We start from the raw sequence: 20,607 nt of genomic DNA, 5'->3' as shown, positions 1-20,607 counted from the left end.
TAAAAACTTCATCCTTATATTGAGGTAAAATATACATCCCTTTAACTTCCATCTGGTGTCCCGGTTTTATTATTTGAATCATTTTCTGTCATTCACACAACAGACTTTAGATACTACATCATAGCTTAACCCTGATGTGCAAGTCCAAGTGTTCTGTGGGCTACACACTCCCTTTGCCCCAAATTTTCTTTGTAGGACAAGGTTTCCAGATTCCCCCACCATCCTGAATGTCAGAGTGGTGGCAGCTGCTGTGATTTGCAGCTGGGTACAATGGTCTAAATGTGATCCAATTAACCCAGAAAACACTGAGGCTGTTTCCTCTCTAGATACTTCTAAGGGAGCCTGGAGTGCCATTAGCTTGTTAGCAGCCCAGTCACATCCATGGTTCCTGTTGAATTTGCATTCAACCAAAACATTCAGAGTTTTTCAAATGAACTTGTTTTTCAGAGTTAGGTTCTTGGTCCTCTTCATCCTGCAATTGTGTATAGATTCCTAAACTATTCTTTTTGTTTGCTTTTTCCCCAGACATCTCACTCTGTTGCCCTGGATAGAATGCTGTGGCATTGTAGCTCATAGCAACCTCAAACTTGAGCAATCCTCTTGCCTCAGCCTCCTGAGTAGCTGTATCTACAGGTGTATGCCACCAAGCCTGGCTAGTTTTCTTCTATTTTTAGTAGGGACAGGGTCTCACTCTTGCGCAGGTTGGTCTCAAACTCCTGAGCTTAAGTAATACACTCACCTTGGACCCCCAGAGTGCTCAGATTACAGGCATGAGCCGCTGTGCCTGGCCCAGTTTCTAAACTATTCTTATTGACATATGTGAAGAGTCCCAAAAAGTATGAAACATAGTATGTGGATAATACCTAACATTTACTGAAAATGTACTAAAAACAGATACTGTCTTTTTAACCCCACGTTCAGATGAGAAAACAAAGAGGTGAAATGGCTTGTGTAGATAATCACCACACGTGATTACGTGGCCAGCACACGTAATTGCACCCCTCTATTAGAGTCGGGGAGTCTTCATTAGGTCACAATCTCTCTAGTGACTGGTGGGGCTAGATCATTTCTTGCATTCTTCTCAGCCCTAAGATTCTAATCAATCTACAAAGACTTCAATCAAAGCGTGGAAGAGAAGTTAAACTTTTCCTTCCCAGGGGTCATGCCTGCACTTCAGCTCACAAGGAGAAGGTCACATTTGTCCCTGCTGACTTTCCTCATATGGTATCAGATTTATAGGGCTGCGAGCACTGGCTGGCTCAACAAGAGCTTCTGAGTTTGGTGTTTCCACTCACTCTGTCCCTTCCGCTCAGCAGCATCTGCATTCTGATGCTCACTGGCTACACGCAACAGCCCATACTGGCCTGCAGGGTTCTCACGCTGACACCAGAAATGCTTCCAGGACAAGGGACAACTTTGTACATTCCTGTTTCCAGAACTGTCTTAAAGACGGTGAGTCCTCAAATGTTATTTCCTGGAATAACCATCTATGGTGAAAACCAAGAGGACCCATGACCACAGTCTCTGGGTCAGAATGTGACCCTAAGCAAGTCTCTTAACTTCTCTGGCTGGCAGTGGCGGCTGATGGGACCCTCAGTGAGGGGACCCTGAGAGCTCCAGGAAGGATGAGGTGCCACTGAGGGGATGCTGAACAGCTCGTTCCTGCTGTTGTGTCCCCTGCAGGCTCCATTCCACAGTGGCTCTGTAGGCCACTTTCTTCCTTTGGTAAGTTTCTTCCCACTGTAGTGAGATCAAAAGGTTTTACCTTGAATAGGGGAAAAGGCTGGGTGTTCTGTTCTTGGCCTTTTTTTCTCTCACCCCCAACCCAAGCAAGAACCTGGTCTTTTCTTAGTCAACCCACATCTTTTGTTTGTAAGAAAAACAGCTCCTTTCCATCACACGGGGATATTTCTTACCAGTGATGCCTCAGTTTTTGGAATGCAGACACAGACCTGCTGGTACAATATTTTCCCGACCAAGAAACCCTAGCACTGTTTTGAGAGACCTTGGGGAAAATTTCCTTTATGGCACCAGCAATTTTCCTTTCTTATTTGTAGCAGATGGGATGAATAGAACAATAGTCTCTTTCTCTTAAGTATCACATGCAAGGATGAATATGTTCCTTTCCAGGTCGTGTGGTGTGTATCTAAAACCAGGAAAGGGACAGGCAGGTTGCAAATTTCCAGTTCATTTTCCCTCTTTGGAAATCATGCCTGCTTTTTGAAAAATATCTCTATTCAAGAGTAGAGAGATGGTTGTCTCCTTTTGTCCCCGTTGAGGTAAAAGCATTATGATTAGATGTCCCCTTTAACCCAAGATTTCTGCCCTAAAGAAAGATAAAAGTGCTAGAATTCTGAAAACAATACCCCAAAATAAAGGCCCAGAAGCAGCCTCAGAGACAAAAATTTTTCTCTGACTTTCTCCTGCCCTCCTGTCTCAGTCCCATTCTCCCCTGAGGCTAGCTATAGAAACTAGAATCCCTGTTCCCCAAGACCATAGAAACCAGAGCCACTTTCCCCAAAAGCTAGTCATAAAACCTGAAAATGTTATGCCAACTTTACCTCTGCCCTATCTGTGTACAAACTGGCCATAAAAAATTACCCGATCTACCTTATTTGACTGTAGGTCTTAAAACCCCCCAGTCCGGAGAGGGTCCTGCCCCATGCTCAGAGGAAGGAATGCTGCTTGGAAGAATCAGACAGACAGGTGTTGATGGGTTTCCCTGCTCAATCTGCTGGAATTAGATCATACGCTGTTTTTCTAATCATATTTCTACATAGCTGTCCACACCTTGTTGAACTTAAGCATAAAAATAAACAATTTCCTCTGTATCTTTGGGTCTTCATTCTGAAGGTGCCACTGTAAAGGTTAAATAAACTTGTTTGCCTTGTCTCCAATTAATCTGCCTTTTGTGAGTTGATATTTCAATGAACCTTCAGATGGCAAAGGGGAAATTTTCCTTTGGCTCCCACAGGAGTAAGTCAGGACCCCGTGCCTACAGGAAAGGTGGCAGAGATATAGCCTCAGTTATAGACCCCTCTGCTTTTTGACCTCAAAAACAAACAGCCAGCTCTGGGGCATCTGGTCAGGGGTGGAATCCTAGTCTCAGCCAGAGGAGGGGCAGCGGGTAATGTGTGGATTGTATAGGACTTGCCTTTCCTAGGGGGTAAGGGAACACACCTTTTGTCTGCTGTCTGTTTCTGAGTCCTGTGCTTTATGTCACATCGCAAAAACAGGGAGAGTGGACCCGGCCCAGGCACGGATGCATCCCTAATTTGAGCAGGTCCTAAAATAAAGTGAGACTTCAAGTACCTTAGCCAGGGTCATTCAACACCCTGATCGCCTGACTTTAAACCAATTATTTTTTCCCCACTTAGCCTCAAGGACCAGGTTTCCTTAAGCTGAAGTGCAGGCAGATGCTGCCCACACTGACAGGTTTCCAGAAGGGCCTCCACTGATGTCCCATTTCTTCTCTAGCCTGGGAACCCTGCAGAGGTTTTGGGCAAGGAAGGATGGAGGCAAACAAGAAAGGCATTTCTGCCCTACAGCCAACTTTGACCACAATAGGGCTCATTTGTTTGGAGAAAAGAGTAAGAAAGGACTTGAGTTTCTGTTTGGGTGACTTGTCCCTCTGAGTGTGAGCAGCTGCTGCTGAGAGCACTTCCTCTGTTCTCGGTTGGGTCGCTCTGAGCAGTCAGAGCTGGTGCCCCAAAAGGGTTCCATTCCAACTTAGTGAACTATGGTGACAGCAAGTTTTCTAGCTCTCCTTGGTTCATTTCTTCCATTTATTAATCTGTCTTTGACTCTGGACTTTCCTCTAGCTGTTTCTTCCATCTCCTGGGCCTGGGGATCTCTTTGGCAGGTGTGTTGGTGGCTATTGTGAAAGAGTCAGCCATTAGATTCCGAGGCTGTCCTCCCCTGTTCCTGACCCCCCTTGCAGACATCCTGCTCATTGGTGGCTCTAACCACAGTGTGGGCATCTGCACCAAATGTGCTCTTTGATTAAGAGGCCCCCAAATGAAACCTCTAGAAGCAAGAAGCTCAGGGGAGGTGGTATAGTAGCCAAGTGTCCTCATACCCTGTACCATAGTCCCACAACCTTGCCTGTCTGCCTGCTGCTGGCAGCCTGCCAAACAGCCCACTTTCCTGGTGACAATGGGATGAGGAGACCAGGGCTCCCTGGAGTGCTGTTATCCCTGTAATGGTAGGTGCTTCTAAACTGGTTGCCATATGTGCTACAGATTTGTAGGTGCTCTTACCCTGATCCAAAACAAGTCATTTCCTCTGTTTATCTTAGTTTTTATGATTAACGTGACCCTGGTGAGAGACAGATCATCCACACACACAATGGCCAGGCCATACATGACAATGGGATTCTGATCCACAATTTCCACAGCAACCAACACCCCAAAGAAGGGTCAGTACTTGGCTGACAGTGACAGTGACTGCAGCTTCCCTAATTTTTCATCCTGTCCCCTCCTCAACTCAGGACCAACCAAAGAAAGCCAAATGTTCACCCCACAGCAGTCACATAGAATGCCCTGGCTCTAGTCCACCCACCTCCAACTACTCCATGCCAACACACCTCACCCTTCCCTTTTTCCACTGAGATCTGCCCCTCTGTCTGCCTTGGAGTTGTTGCCGCCAGCCAGGGTCATCTACCCACTGCTCAATAGAAAGCCATTGTTCAGAGACAGTGGGGTTTATAGCAGAGAAAGAGTTTATTCCTAATAGTACTATTGGGGAGACAGGAGATATTTCTCAAATCTGCCTCCCCCAAAACTTGGAGACAGGGTTTTTAAAGACGGTTTGGTAGGCAGAGGATTGGCGATCAGGGTTTGCTAATTGACTGGTTTCAGGCAGTCCTCTGGTATGGGCTGTTGGCTAAGTGGGTCAGTTACTGGAATGCAGGGCCTTGGGTGAAGGGTTCAAGGCCAGTTCAGTCAGTTCTTTGGCCTGGGTGGGTCAGTCAATCCACTGGAATGCAGGATCTGGAAGATATTTCAAAAACTAACCCTAGGTTCTGAGCAGGTAATGTATTTAGGGGAAGAGTTAAGAATCTTTACAAATCTTTATGGCTACCAGCTGTGCCCTCTAGAGTAACAATTATAGAGAAGCAAACTAGCAGACAGAGACTAACTATTATCAAGCAAATGAGAGGACAGTGGCTGATTATTATCATTGTTTTAGCTAAATCTGCTCCTTCTCACTGTTTTGGGGCCCTAACCCTAGTTCTCACCTTGCACCCTCCCACCCCCCCATCAATCTGTAAGGGCTGTTTCAGGGTCTGATGGTGGCTGTGGCTGAGCCCCTCTGATTGTTCTCCTTCGGGCAGTCTGTGTTTATTTCCACACTGGGTAACTCATGTCAGCTTTTCAGCTTCCTGCCAGCTCCTACCCTCAACTGCTCAAAGGGAAAATATCCTCAGTAATGAAAAGGGAGTGATTTTGCACTGATGGGCTCTATTTCCTTTAAAACAATACAATCAAATGACAGCAGGGAATAGAAAACCATCTTTTTTTCTTAGTGTTTGGAGCTGTCTCTGCATTACCCACAGGGGTGTTAAAGGCAAGTGGCCAACCCTGGAGCTAGGAGCCACTGTAAATGGAAAATTCACCAAGTCCTGCAGACAGCCAGGCCTTAAGGATTTAAAAACCCTCCATTTAAGTATGTAAGTGCTTTTTTTGTATTTATGGCTGAAGCCCCACCCATTCCACCTTTCACTTCCTGGTTCCTTTTTTGGACACCTTTCTCTTGCACAAGATTTGCACCCAGATAGCTCCTTTGTTCCCTCTAGAACCTATGATTAGCAGCAATTAAAAAAAGGTCTTCTAGCAACTTGACACTTTTTGAAATGCTAATTGATGCTAAGCAGAACCATCAGGCTGTCATTCACACCTACTCAGTCCCTGCCCCAGGCTTTTTTGCATATTTGAATCAATAAGTTTCTAAAACCAAGGAAGTGTGAGTTATGCAAATAGACTGCTCTCTCAGCCCTTGCTGAGATTAGTACCTGTGGGGCTCAGGAAATCCTAAGGTTGACAATGTTTTAACTCTTCTGCAGGTGTAATGCTCAGATCATCCTGGGAGTGACCATTATTAGAGTTTAGTGTGAAAATTTACATACACTGGTTGAAAAACACAGCTCAAGTCTGTTGTCTAAGCAATGGAATGGTTTAAAATGAAACCCATGTATACTGCAGCCAGTGAAAGAAAGAATGCAATGATGAGATTGCTAAATTAGCCGTAGAATGGGTTAGTGTCCGAAGCATAGCAAACTCATAACCACTGAACAGAAATCATTTGCAGCTTATCAATCATTCATAAGTCAATATCTAGCATCAAGTCTGATCAGTAATCAATAGTATGTCAATAATAGCCAATTGTGAAAGGTATCATATTTAAATCAGAGTTGCTCTTGAGTCAAGGCAGCTGCCTGGGTCCTAGGTTTTAACTACTCTTGGCCAAAAAATGACCAGACACCCCAGAGTAAGGCAAGGTTTATTGAGAAAGAGAAAGATAGGCTTACAGAGTAAGAAAGTTGACAAAGCAAAATACATTCACTATAAACAGTGAATAAGTCTCCATTTCCTGGGCAAATAAGCAAGGAGGCCAAGGTCATGGCTAATGGTTCTCTTTTATACAGTCTGGGTCAGGCCTACCTTGTGGTTCAGAGTGGGACATCAAAGACCAAAAATAAAAGAATATTTTGAAACATGGATGAAAGGAAACAGAGTCTAGGTTTTGAGTGGGCAACGGCAGCCTTTCTTCCCACCCAGGTGCCAGGGAGCTGAGTTCTAGAGGAAGTCAGCAGTGGGTTAAGGTAGATGGGGATTTTAAAAAGTCAGAAGGATGGGGATTGGTACATTCCCTGGTACAGTGTGGGCTGCCTGTAAGGAAAATGGGAGGGAGAAGGGAGTGGTGTTTATAGGAACATTCTTGAGTCTTCAGTCTGAACTTGTTGATACCACATAGGGCAAGTATATAAGAAGTTGTTTCTTGGGTAACTGCCTGGTTAATAAATTGCGATATGAGGTGGGGGATTACTAGTCCATTCTCTTACTGAGAATGAGAAAGATCATAATTAGTGGCCCTAACATAGGAAATAACTAAGGAGGCCATGATTCTACAACCAAGAGGGTGGAGTAGCCTGAGGGCACAGTAAATTACCGTCAATTCCCACCACTGAGATCTATTTGTTTTAGAGAACCTTTATAAGATGACAGCATGTAAATAGCTGTCCTCTTGTCTATCAGAAAAGAGATTGGCTTACCTTCCACTAGCAAAAATACCTGGAGTTCAAATTTCATGATTGTCCATGGGGCATTCTGATTTTCTGGGGATCATCAATCTTCCCCAGCTAGGGTTAAAAGGTCGAGAAATTTCGCTAGGTCTTGGGAGTGGCTGCAAACTAGATCTTTGGAAAGACTGGGCAGTCAGACTTCAAGTGAGGACCTTCACAGGCTAGACATGATTTGGGGGTAAGGTTTGGATTTGGGCACTGCTTTGGCCAGTGTCCCAGCATACTGCATTTAAAATGCAGTTCTGGGGGAGATTTTCTTTTTTTGAAACTGCCCAGAGGAGTTTTGAGAAGTAGCCAGTAACTGGAGCTCTGAGAAGCACTGCTGCACCTTGAAGGCCTAGTCAATAAGATCTTGCTGGGGGTCTGAGGGCCCTAAGGGAATTTTTGGAGGTTTTTTTTTTTTCTTCTGGATATTGAGTGCAGACTGAGAGATAAAATGCATAATAGGGTAGAGGTGAGGATATCATAAATCTTGCCAGGTCAGATCATATGACTGGGTTAGATATCTAAATTCTTTTCTTTTTTTTTTTTCTGTAGAGACAGAGTCTCACTTTATGGCCCTTGGTAGAGTGCCGTGGCCTCACACAGCTCACAGCAAGCTCCAACTCCTGGGCTTAAGCGATTCTCTTGCCTCAGCCTCCCGAGTAGCTGGGACTACAGGCGCCCGCCACAACGCCCGGCTATTTTTTGGTTGCAGTTTGGCCGGGGCCAGGTTTGAACCCACCACCCTTGGTATATGGGGCTGGCGCCTTACCGACTGAGCCACAGGCGCCGCCCAGATATCTAAATTCTTGAGAATATTTTTTGGTATCTATGGAGAACGAACCTACTTTCTGACTTATATGGGACAGGTCTGAGAGAGAAAAGGAAACAAGAACCCTGCCTTCTGTTCCCACAACCTTTTGGAGGGGGTATAGCGGTTGTGGTGGTCTGGAAATGTAAGACCCAAAGGTGTGACTGGACCTAGTATGGGGGGGTGATGAATTGTGTCTGTCATGTTTCTTTTCTCTCCCAGTTCTGTCATCTTTTCTCTCTCTACCATATGTGGTGGAAGGTTGGTGTGGGGTGGTGGTGGATGGAGATAGGGGGATAGGGTGGGATTCTGTGGGTAGGAATGCTGCAGGTGTTATGCCCATATCACGAAGTCCCCAAAGACCACCAGGGAGCCTATTCCGATGCAAAAGCAAAAGAGCTGTTTTATTGCAAGCTCAAGCTTGGTCTCCCAGGGACTCCGCTACAACAGATCCAAGCCAGGAGCCCTGAACTCTGTAACAGGGGTATTTTATAGTGTAGCACAGCAAAGTGGGCATATACAACTTAAACAAAGGGACTGCTTCTGGATTGGCTGCCACTGGTCCTGCCATATGGCCCACTCCAGAAGGCAGTTTCTGATTGGAGGCCAATGACTCAAGGTGAAAAACCTGGGACTCACAGTGACTCAGTTTTGAACAAAATGGCTGACAAAATGGCTGAACCCTTACGATGGCGTAGATCTGGTTCTCTCACAGGTAGGAATGAGGTTGAGGGAGAAAGAGCTGTGGAGGGGCAGAAGGGAGAGTGTTGTCTGCTGGGTTGTCTAAAGAAGACAAAGGAGATTCAGATGGCTCGGGGAGAGGTGGTTTGGTCCTTGCAAGGAAAATTTGGGAAGGTTCACAAGACAAACACAAAGAAGGAATGTTTCCAGGGAGGAGAAAGGCTTGGATGTAGAGAATCTCTGACCATTTGCCTAATCTCTGACAGTAATTATTGAGATCAGTGAGGATTGAGAGGTCAAATGTACCATTTTTAGACCATTGTGAACCATTGTCTAGTTTGTACATAGGCCAAGCAGTATAACAGAAAAAGATGAGGGGTTTAGGTTTAAGGTCAGGGTAGAGTCATAGAGGCTTGAGGTGAGTTAAAAGTCAGCTTAAAGGTGAAGAAAGGAATCTGTGACTGAGCAATTCCATATCAGAAACTGGGGGCAAAAAACTAAATGAGGCTAAAGTGAAGATGTAAAAAGAACTTGTGAGGAGGAGGAGGAGGGAGGTGGCTGAGGTTGGGATCAGGGAAGTTACCAGGCCTCTGCATGTGACCTTTAATCAGCTGGGAATAAGTGGCCCAGGCTCATAGGAGGGCAACCCCACACATGAGGCACTGGATGGGCGAGTTTGACTTGTTGGGGTTAGGTCCCAGACTACCAGAAATTTTTGGTAGAGTGGGGAAAGGGAAGAGAAGTTTAAAAAGCTGAGAGAGGGGCTATATATGACTGCTTAAGAGGCCCAGAGATGGAGGGAGAGGGAAAGAGGAACTGGAGTGGGGAAAAGGAAAGAAAAGTTTAAAAAGTTCAGAAAGGGATTCTAGACAAATATCATCTCACCATTAAATGGATGAATTTTGGGCTGGGATTGGAGGGGTCCCCCAGTTTCCCTTCATCTTGTTGGAACAAGAGTCTGTCTAGTTGGGTCTGATGGGGTGTATTTTGGCCTCCTGAGGGGGCTTCTCTCCATCCTGGGTTCTCAGCACCAAAATGAGAGTTCAAAGACTGAAAATAAAAGATTATTCTTAAACACAAATGAAAGGAAATGAAGTCCAGGTTCTATGTGGGCAACTGACCTTTCTTCCCACCAGGATGCCAGTGAGCTGAGTTCTAGAGGAAGTCAGCTGTGGGTTAAAGTGGATGGAGATTTTAAAAAGTCAGAAGGACGGGGATTGGCACATTCCCTGTTTCCTGGGTGGAACATTCTATGCATTCATTTCTTCCTGGGTGGGTCAGTTCTATTTGGGTGGGTTGGTTCTATTTGAGCAGGTTGCTCCATTTGACTCTATCACAGAGGTCACCTTGGACCAGTCTACTGTGCCTGGAGACCTCCCGTGAGCCTGTCTGAGAGCCTATGGAGGGCGTATGGACCACAATGTACATTTTGGCTAATGACATGATAATTAACTTTAAAGCTGTTCTAATAAATGTTAAAGACTCCATTGTACCTGTTGCAGGCTAGAGAGTCAACTACATTTTTTGCAGTTGGCGTGCTAAGTTCTGGTTGGTAGACTGGTAGGATGGTCTCTCCTCCCCAGGTGTGAGGAATCACTGAAACAAGATTAAGGTGAAATGGAATCCCCACCCCCTCCACCTCCAGGAGAGCTGTTCTTACCTAACTACCAAAAAACCTGACAAATGGAGCCAGGGAAAGCCATGAAGGGAAGGCTTTCATGTGCATATGCCTAATAACAAAAACTATCACAAAAATACAATACACAAATAATACAAACACAATAATTTTAAAAGGTCATTGCAACATTACATCAAAAATATTTCTGTGAGGATGTCTACCCAGCAATAGCCTTCTCAGCCTCAGAATGGTGCCTCTCTCATTATTGATCCTTGTAACCAAGGACAGTTATCTCAAAACGTGCAATTCTCATTTTTCCTTTAAATCCTTTGTCTTTCTTTACCTCCCTAAATACACAGCTCACTATGACACTCATATTTCATCGCAATGCTGTTTTCCTGAATAGATACCATTTTCTTTTAGAGAGCCTCTCTCTGCTGTTTAGGTTAACACAATAGTATTGCTGAGAGTTGGGGGGTCCTGGGTCCCCGAACCCAGTAGGCCTGGTTCTATTACTCAGTGGAATTAGAAAGTTCAACCAAGTTATGGGACAAAAAGAAAGCAAAAGTATGTAGAAACAAAGACTAAAACTGGAGCAGGACAGGAAATGTGAGTAGAAAGCAAAAGTCACTTTGAAGAAAGAGTTGGAAGTGGGTCCCTCTCATGAGTGAGAAGATAGAGACAGACAAGAGGTTTAGGGATGGTGTCTGGCCAGGGTCCACAAGAAAGAGAGGAGGCCAGTATAGGGATTAAGGGTAGGCTTTATTTTTTTATTTTTTGAGACAGAGCCTCAAGCTGTCGCCCTGGGTAGAGTGCTGTGGCATCACAGCTCACAGCAACCTCCTGGGCTTAAGTGATTCTCTTGCCTCAGCCTCCCAGGTATCTGGGACTATGGGTGCCCACCAAAACACCCGGCTATTTTTTGGTTGTAGTTGTCATTGTTTGGCAGGCCCAGGCCAGATTCGAACCCACTAGCTCTGGTGTATGTGGCTGGCCCCTTAGCTGTTTGAGCTACTGGCGCCACCCTGTAGGCTTTATTTTAAAGGAGCAGAATGGAGTCTGACCAGAAGTCAGCTCAGCTCACAGTTTCAAGGGACTTTCATTACTGTAGTTGGAATGTGGGGGGGATCCTGAGAGGTGAGGGAAGTCATTTTTCCTGCAGAGTGAATGATGCTGTGTCCGAGACAGATTTTAGAATTACTGCCTTCCACAAAAGGTGTTAATCTTGCACAAAGGCCTTATCTCTACAGCTAGCCAGTATCAGGGTAGGAGATCCTTATACTTCCCAGGAACACCAGCCTTGAAGCATTTCAGGAGGGTGGAGAGAGGGTTGCTGTGACCATGCTGTTTGGTCTCTGACCTGCTTTCTATCACTACCTGTCCTCCCAGGATGTATACCCTTGTCAAGGTCATGGGATTTACAGGTGTGTGGGAAGGGGGTTGCTGTAATCATGCAGTTTGGTTTCTGGCCTGCTTTCTTTCATTACCTGCCCCCAAATAGTTGTACTTTTGTCAGGGTCCTGAGGATTTCTTCCCCACTGTATGAATACCCTCTTTCTCTTCATCAGAGATTGTCTGTAATTCTTTCTTTTTTTTCTTTTTTATTTTTTTATTAAATCATAGCTGTGTACATTAATGTGATCATGGGGCACCATACCCTGGTTTCATAGACCGTTTGACACATTTTCATCACACTGGTTAACATAGCCTTCCTGGCATTTTCTTAGTTGTTGTGCTAATACATTTACATTCCATATTTACTAAGTTTCACATATACGCTTGTAAGATGCACCGCAGGTGTAATCCCACCAATCTCCCTCGCTCTGCCCCCCTCCCCCCTCCCATCCCTCCCTTTCCCCCTTCCCCCTATTCTTGGGTTGTAACTGGGTTATAGCTTTCATGTGAAAGCCATAAATTAGTTTCATAGTAGGGCTGAGTACATTGGATCCTTTTTCTTCCATTCTTGAGATACTTTACTATTTTCCATGACTTAGCAATTATGAATAGGACTGCAATAAACATTCTGGTACAAATATCTTTGTTATGATGTGATTTTTGGTATTCTGGGTATATGCCTAGTAGAGGAATTATAGGATTGAATGGCAAATCTATTTTTAGATCTCTAAGTGTTCTCCAAACATCTTTCCAAAAGGAATGTATTAACTAGCATTCCCACCAGCAGAGTAGAAGTGTTCCCTTTTCTCCACATCCACGCCAAAATCTCTGGTCTTGGGATTTTGTGATATGGGCTAATCTTACTGGAGTTAGATGATATCTCAAAGTAGTTTTGATTTGCATTTCTCTGATGATTAAAGATGATGAGCATTTTTTCTTTTAGCAGGTTTCCTATTTTATTTTATTTTTATTGTTGGAGATTCATTGAGGGTACAATAAGCCAGGTTACACTGATTGCATTTGTTAGGTAAAGTCCCTCTGTAGGCCGTGTGCTGGTCTTCTTCAGAGAAGTTTCTCTTCAAGTCCCTTGCCTACCCTGAGATGGGATCATTTGTTCTTTTCTTGCTTATATATTTGAGTTCTCTATGGATTATGGTTATTAAACCTTTGGCGGAGACATACCCATTCTGAGGGCTGTTTGCTTGCTTTACTTACTATGTTCTTGGCTGTGCAGAAGCTTTTTAGTTTGATTAGGTCCCAGTAGTGTATTTTTGAAGCTGCTTCAATTTCCCGGGGGGGTCCTCCTCATAAAATACTCACCCAGACTGATTTCTTCAAGGGTTTTCCCTGCACTCTTGTCTACTATTTTTATAGTTTTGTGTCTTAAGTTTAAATCTTTAATCCAGTGAGAGTCTATCTGAGTTAATGGTGAAAGGTGTGGGTCCAGTTTCAATCTTCTACAGGTTGCCAGCCAGTTCACCCAGCACCATTTGTTAAATAGGGAATCCTTTCCCCACTGAATGTTTTTAATTGGCTTGTCAAAGATTAAATAACAGTAAGTATCTGGATTCATCTCTTGGTTCTCTATTCTGTTCCAGACATCTACTTCTCTGTTTTTGTGCCAGTACCATGCTGTTTTGATCACTATCGATTTGTAGTATAGTCTGAGGTCTGGTAGTGTCATTCCTCCTGCTTTGTTTTTATTTCTGAGTAATGTCTTGGCTATTCGAGGTTTTTTTCTGATTCCATATAAAACAAAGTATTGTTTTTTCAAGATTGTTAAAGTATGACAGTGGAACTTTAATAGGGATTGCGTTAAAATTATATATTGCTTTGGGTAGTACGGACATTTTAACAATGTTGATTCTTCCCAGCCATGAGCATGGTATGTTTTTCCATTTGTTAACATTTTCAGCTATTTCTTTTCTTAGAGTTTCATGGTTCTCTTTATAGAGATCTTTCACGTCCTTTGTTAGAGAAACTCCCAAATATTTCATCTTCTTTTGGCACTACTGTGAATGGGATAGAGTCCTTAACTGTTTTTTCAGCTTGGCTATTGTTGGTATATATAAAGGCTACCGATTTATGAATGCTGATTTTGTAACCTGAGACGCTGCTGTATTCCTTGATCACTTCTAAGTTTTTTGTAGTAGAATCCCTGGTGTTTTCCAGATATACAATCATGTCATCTGCGAAGAGTGAAAGTTTGATCTCTTCTGACCCTTGATCACCTTTTCTTCCCTAACTACGGTGGCTAAAACTTCCATTACAATGTTAAAGAGCAGTGCAGACAATGGGCAGCCTTGTCTGGTTCCTTACCTGTGTGGAAATGATTTCAATTTAACTCCATTCAATATGATATTGGCTGTGGTTTTACTGTAAATGGCCTCTATCAGTTTAAGAAATGTCCCTTCTATACCAATTTTCTTAAGTGTTCTGATCACGAGGGATGCTGTATATTATCAAAAGCTTTTTCCGCATCAATTGAGAGAATCATATGGTCTTTGGTTTTTTAATTTGTTTATATGCTGAATTATACTTATAGATTTACATATATTGAACCAGCCTTGAGACCCTGGGATAAAACCGACTTGGTCATGATGTATAATTTGTTTGATGTGTTGCTGGATTCTGTTTGTTAGGATCTTGTTGAATATTTTTGCATCTATATTCATTAGTGATATTGGTCTATAATTTCTTTTCTTGTTGGGTCTTTTCCTGGTTTGGGGATCAGGGTGATGTTTGCTTCATAGAACGTGTTGGGTAGTCTTCCTTCTTTTTCTACCTTTTGGAACAGGTTGAGTAATGTAAGTACTAATTCCTCTTTAAAGATTTGGTAGAATTCTGACGTGAAACCATCTGGTCCCGGGCTTTTCTTTTTAGGGAGGTTTTGTATGGTTGATGCTATTTCCGAACTTGATATGGACCTGTTAAACATTTCCACTGGATTCTGGCTAAGTCTTGGTAGGTGGCATACTTCCAAGTATTGGTTGATTTGTTTCACATTTTCGTATTTCTGACAGATTTTCTAGTAAGATTCGTTAAGGATTTTTTCAGTTTCTAAGGGGTCTGTTTTTATTTCATCTTTACCATATCTGATTGGTGAGATTAGAGATTTTACTCTTTTTTTTTCTGGTTAGGTTGGACACAGGTTTATCTATTTTATTGACCTTTTCAAAAAACCAACTTTTTGATTTATTGATCTATTGTATAATTCTTTTGTTTTCAATTTCATTTAACTCTGCTCTAATTTTGGTTATTTCTTTTCTTCTACTGGGTTTGGTGTTGGAATGTTCTTCCTTTTCCAGTTGCTTGAGATATCCCATTAAGTTGTTAACTTTTTCTCTTTCCGTTCTCTTGAGGAAGGCTTGCAGTGCTATAAATTTCTCTCTTAGGACTGCCTTTGCGGTATCCCAGAGGTTCTGATAATTCATGTCTTCATTGTCATTTTGTTCCAAAAATTTGGCAATTTCCTTCTTAATTTCATCTCTGACCGAGCTATCATTCAGCGTAAGGTTATTTAACTTCCATGTTTTTGTATGAGTATGCAGATTCCTGTTGTTACTGAGCTCAACTTTTATTCCATGGTGGTCCAAGAAGATACAAGGAATAATTTCTATTCTTTTAAATTTACTGTGGTTAGACTTGTCACCTAAGATGTGATCGATTTTGGTGTATGTTCCATGGGCTGATGAGAAGTATGTGTATTGAGTTTTGTTGGGATGAAATGTTCTGTAGATGTCTGCTAAATCCAAATGTTGGATGGTTAGGTTTAAATCTAAGATTTCTTTGCTCAGCTTCTTATTGGAGGATCGATCCAACACTGCCAAAGGAGTGTTGAAATCTCCGAGTATTAGGGAGCTGGAGGAAATCAAGTTGCTCATGTCTGCTGGAGTTTCTCTTATAAATTGAGGTGTATTCTGGTTTGGTGCATCAATATTAATAATTGAAGTATCATCATATTATTACCCTTAACAAATATGAAGTGACCATTCTTATCCTTTTTTACTTTTGTTGGTTTAAAGCCTATTGTATCTGCAAATAAAATTGCAACACCTGCTTTTTTCTGATTACCATTTCCTGAAATATGGATGACCATCCTTTCACCCTGAGTCTGTATTTGTCTTTTAAGGTAAGATGTGACTCTTGTATGCAACAAATATCTGGCCTGAGTTTCTGTATCCAGTCAGCTAACCTATGCCTCTTTAGAGGACAGTTTAAGCCATTCACATTAATTGAGAATATTGATAAGTCTGGTAAAATTTGGGGTATCAAGTTTTTCGAAAGTCCAGTGGACATTTTTAATCCTTTCACCACTGTGGAAATTGGAGTTTAATCAAAAGTTTCTGAGTGAGTTTACTTTTGTGGTAGAGGATTGGGTTGGTCGTTATGGAAGATACGTCTGAGAATATCGTGAAGAGCTGGTTTGTTTATGGCAAATTTCTTCAACATATGAATGTCATTAAAGTATTTAATTTCTGCATCATAAATGAAACTCAGTTTAGCCGGATACAGGATCCGGGGTTGAAAGTTATTTTGCTTTAGGATATTAATAGTCGATGACTACCCTCTTCTGGCTTGAAAAGTTTCAGCAGAGAGATTCGTAGTCATTCTAATATTCCCTTTGTAGGTAATGGCTTTCTTACGTCTGGCTGCTTTGAGAATTTTCTCCTTCATATTAACTTTAGTGAAGTTAATTATGATATGCCTGGGGGATGTCTTATTGGGACTGAGTCATGCTGGGGTTCTGAAACTGTCTGCTATCTGAATTTCAGAATCTCTAGGCATGTCTGGAAAATTCTCTTTCATAATTTCATGGAGCAGGGCCTCTGTGCTTAGCGAGGCCACTTCATTGGATTCAGGGATTCCAATGAGGCAGATATTAGCCTTCTTTGAATTATGCCAGAGTTCTCTGAGAGAATGATCCGTTTTTGCTTTCCATTTCTCTTCCTCTTTGAGAGTTTGGGAGCATTCAAAGGCTTTGTCTTTAATGTCAGAAATCCTTTCTTCTGCTTGCTCCACTCTTTTGCTGAGGGATTCTACTGTATTTTTCAGATCTTTGAGGGCTGTAAATTTTTGCTTCAGTGTGTCTAAATCTTTGGTGGTCTTGTCTTTAAATTCGTTAAATTCTTGAGACAACTTTTGAATTTCTCCTCGAATTCCTAATTCTGACTTTTGAGTTGCTGCTCAAATTTCTAATTCCAAATTTTCCTCCACTTTATTAATCTTGTTTGCAATCCAAATTCTGAATTCGATTTCTGACATCTCGGCCAGTAGTTTATGAATGGGATCTTCAGTTACATCTGCCATATCTTTCTTTGGGGGTGGGGGTGTTGCTCTATTCTGGTTATTCATGTTACCAGAGTTTTTCCACTGCTTCCGCCCCATGATTGTTTTACACCCTTTGATTTTTTCCCTGGAGCTTTGTCGAGGACCCGTACCGTGCTGTGGCCTGAGAAACTGGATCCCTGTTTGATGTGGTGGGGCTAAGTGGTTCTGTCTTGTTTTCAGCTGGTTTCTGTTCGACCCTAGTGAAACAGTTACTCTGCATTGAAGTCTCAGCTGTGGAGACATACCAGCAATTAAGTCACTGCACCCACCACAGGCAACAATTGGAAAAGGAAAATCAAACCTTCCTACAACCACACACCCAGGGCACCACCTGAATAGTCCTCAGGCGATTGGCTCAGTTCAAAAGGTCCAAATCAGTTGTCTCGGTCAGCACCTGTCTCAGGTGGGAAAGTTTAAGAGGTCTCTGGGAATTGGATCACAGGGGTCTGGTGACTACTCTGATATGGCTTGCTCCAGTGCTGTGTGGAGTCAGGAGGACCCACGCAGCAAATAGATCGGTCTGGGAAGGTTGATGCCTCCTTCCCCACTTTGCACCTCTGTCACACCCAGTCACTGATAGCCCTACAGTTGACCGACCCAGTTGCCTGTAGTGAACAGATATTCCAGGGGTTTGCATCTGCCTGAATCATAAGGAAATCTATTTCTGTTCAGCCAGGCCACTGCGCTCTGCCTCTACCTAGCAGGAGGAGATGAGGCCTGACAACCTCGGGCATTTGATGAAGGCTGGGGGTGTTCACTCAGTTCCAGCCCCTCCCCTGATTGTCGTTACTGACAGAACAGAACAGAACAGAACAACTTTGTGGGATTTTGTTTCTGTTCCTGCTAAATTCCCCTGTCAGTTCTATCCTGTTGACTTCCTTTGTCTATAGGCTGACGATCCTTTGAGGGCCAGGTGCGTCTTAGGCTCAGTAAAGCGGTCCTCTTGGTCAGCCCTGCCCTGGGAACTTCCAGGGTCTGCGAGTGCATTTCTAGTCCCTGCATTCCACCCAGGTCGGTACCGCCTCAGGCAAATCCTTTACTCATGGGGCCTGCGTTTCCATCCCAGATCTGTTCGTGGTGGTTGCCGGCCTCCTCTGGTTGCCCAGGGAGACAGGGGGTGTGGCTTCAGAATATCCGGGAGTGAGCCCTATTGTTGCCAAAAGACGGTTGACACTCTGTGCCTCAGGGAACTGTCACTCCAGTGTGGTTGCCTCTCAGCCGACCATCCTCTCCTCGCTCCCATGCCCCAGAGTCAGCACTGACCAGCTGCAATCTGGGCACTATCCATACCCCTCGAGAAATCACCGAAGAATCTGGACTCCTGGGGGACAGGCCTCCAGACCTCAGAGTGAGAATGGATGGGAGTGCTGGACCTCAGAGTTGCAGGTAGAGAATATACACAGTTTTATGCCTGGCCGTGTTTTTGCTAAAAGACGGCTGCTGCTCTGTGCCTCAGGGAACTGCTGCTCTGGTGTGGTTCCCTCTCAGCCAACTGTCCTCTCCTCGCTCCTGTGCCCCAGAGTCAGCACTGACCAGCTGCAGTTTACGCACTGTCCACACCCCTCGAGAAATCACCCAAGAGTCTGGACTCTTGGGGGACAGGCCTCCAGACCTCAGAGTGAGAGTGGAGGGGAGTGCTGGGAGCTCAGAGTTGCAGGCAGAGAATATACACATTTCTATACAGTTTTATGCCTGGCCGTATTGTTGCCAAAAGACGGCTGCTGCTCTGTGCCTCAGGGAACTGCCGCTCTGGTGTGGTTCCCTCTCAGCCAACTGTTCTCTCCTCCCTCCCGTGCCCCAGAGTCAGCACTGACCAGCTGCAGTTTAGGGACCGTCCACACCCCTCGAGAAATCACCCAAGAATATGGACTCCTGGGGGATAGGCCTTCCAGACCTCAGAGTGAGAGCGGAGGGGAGTGTTAGGAGCTCAGAGTTGCAGGTAGAGAATATATACAGTTTTATACAGTTTTATGCCTGGCAGGAGAACGCCATAGCACCCTAGTAGGGGAGGTAGGTCCAGTTTTTAGAGGGTCTCTCCCGTGGAGTGGAGTGGGAGGACCTTTGAACTCTGCCCATTTGTTTGTGGGGCACTCCGAGCCATTCTCATGGGGGAGGGGACTCCTGTCTGCTTGGTGATGGATTTTGTACCTTTTGTTTGTATCCTTGTGGTCGCAGCTTGCCTCAGCAGGGTTGATGTGTGTTCTTCAACCTTCTCTCTTGGTGCAGCTCAAATCCACCAGGTTACTTACTAAATTTCTGTCCTTTAACTCTCCTTCTGGATGGGAACCTCTGTGGAAAGCTGGCTTCAGTCAGCCATCTTGTCTCTGCCCCCCTATAATTCTTTCATTGGTCTCTCTGTCCCTCCAGGCACCTTTGCCCTTTTCTATTGGTCATTGATTACCTAGGTTACCTCAGACCTATGTTCCTTTCCCTTATCAGGTGACAGTTGCTGAGCACTGAGCACAGTGTCCCCATAGTGTTTGTGGCCCTCCAGATGTCCTTATTCTGGAGCCAGGCTTTCCTTCCATCTCCTTGAAGCCCCTTTTTTGTCCCCTCTCAAGTACGTCAAGCCAGGTTTCTCTAGGGCAGCAAATGCCCCTTAGATGTGTCAGGCTGAGCTCCCATGAGTTTCCAGGGGCACCTTTGCTTTTGTTTCAGATCCTTCACACTTTTGGAATGCCCCAGGGCAGCCTCCTGACTTCACGAAGAGGGGTTGTCAGGGCAGCCTCCTGACTTCATGAAGAGGGGTTAGCACTCTCAGGAGCATATTCCTGTTACCGAAAGCTTGGCACTTGTCCCCAAGGTTGCATCAGAAGTGATTTGAGGATAAGGAAAGAGGAGTTTTTAATTTGCCATCAAATGAAGAGGAGGAAGACTCCTGTCTCTAAAATGCCATCTTCCTAAACATAAGTAGGAATATGGGGCTTTTAAAGGGAGCGTTTTCAGTTCTAGGCGATTGTTGTTCCACTGCAGCTAATGATTCTGATTACCCATTTCTGCAGAACACACACCTGTGACCCCACCCACTGGGAGGCCAACCCAGACCTCTGCCCTCCACCCTGATCCTGAGCCCTGTATTGTAGCACAAAGAACAAAACACATTCCCCTGCCCCTCCTGACCACTGACCTGAGGCAGGGATTCAGACTTTCATTCCCAAAAGGAATGGGAGAAGTTTTAAAGAGACAGAAAATATTTTTGCCTTTCCCCCCACTCCCCCCACCCACACCAGACCATTCCCTCTGTTTCATTCCTGTAGCTGATTTTGTCCTACTGCAACAGAGAGCAAAGCCCCTCTCCTCTGGGCCTTCTTGCCCTCAAGCTTTACATTAGGCAACTTTTAGATTAGGCTTCTTCACCAAACTTTAGTCAGGCTCCTCTGAGCATTTTTTCCTACTTGTGTTATCAGATGAAGAGGGGCCCACCACCTGTTACTGTCAGCCAATATGCAGAAACAGAGATGGGATAGGTCCCCCAAACTGTTTTCC

The sequence above is a fragment of the Nycticebus coucang genome, chromosome 19 (assembly GCF_027406575.1).
Source record: "Nycticebus coucang isolate mNycCou1 chromosome 19, mNycCou1.pri, whole genome shotgun sequence".
NCBI lineage: Eukaryota > Metazoa > Chordata > Mammalia > Primates > Lorisidae > Nycticebus > Nycticebus coucang.
This window is presented reverse-complemented; position numbering follows the sequence as displayed.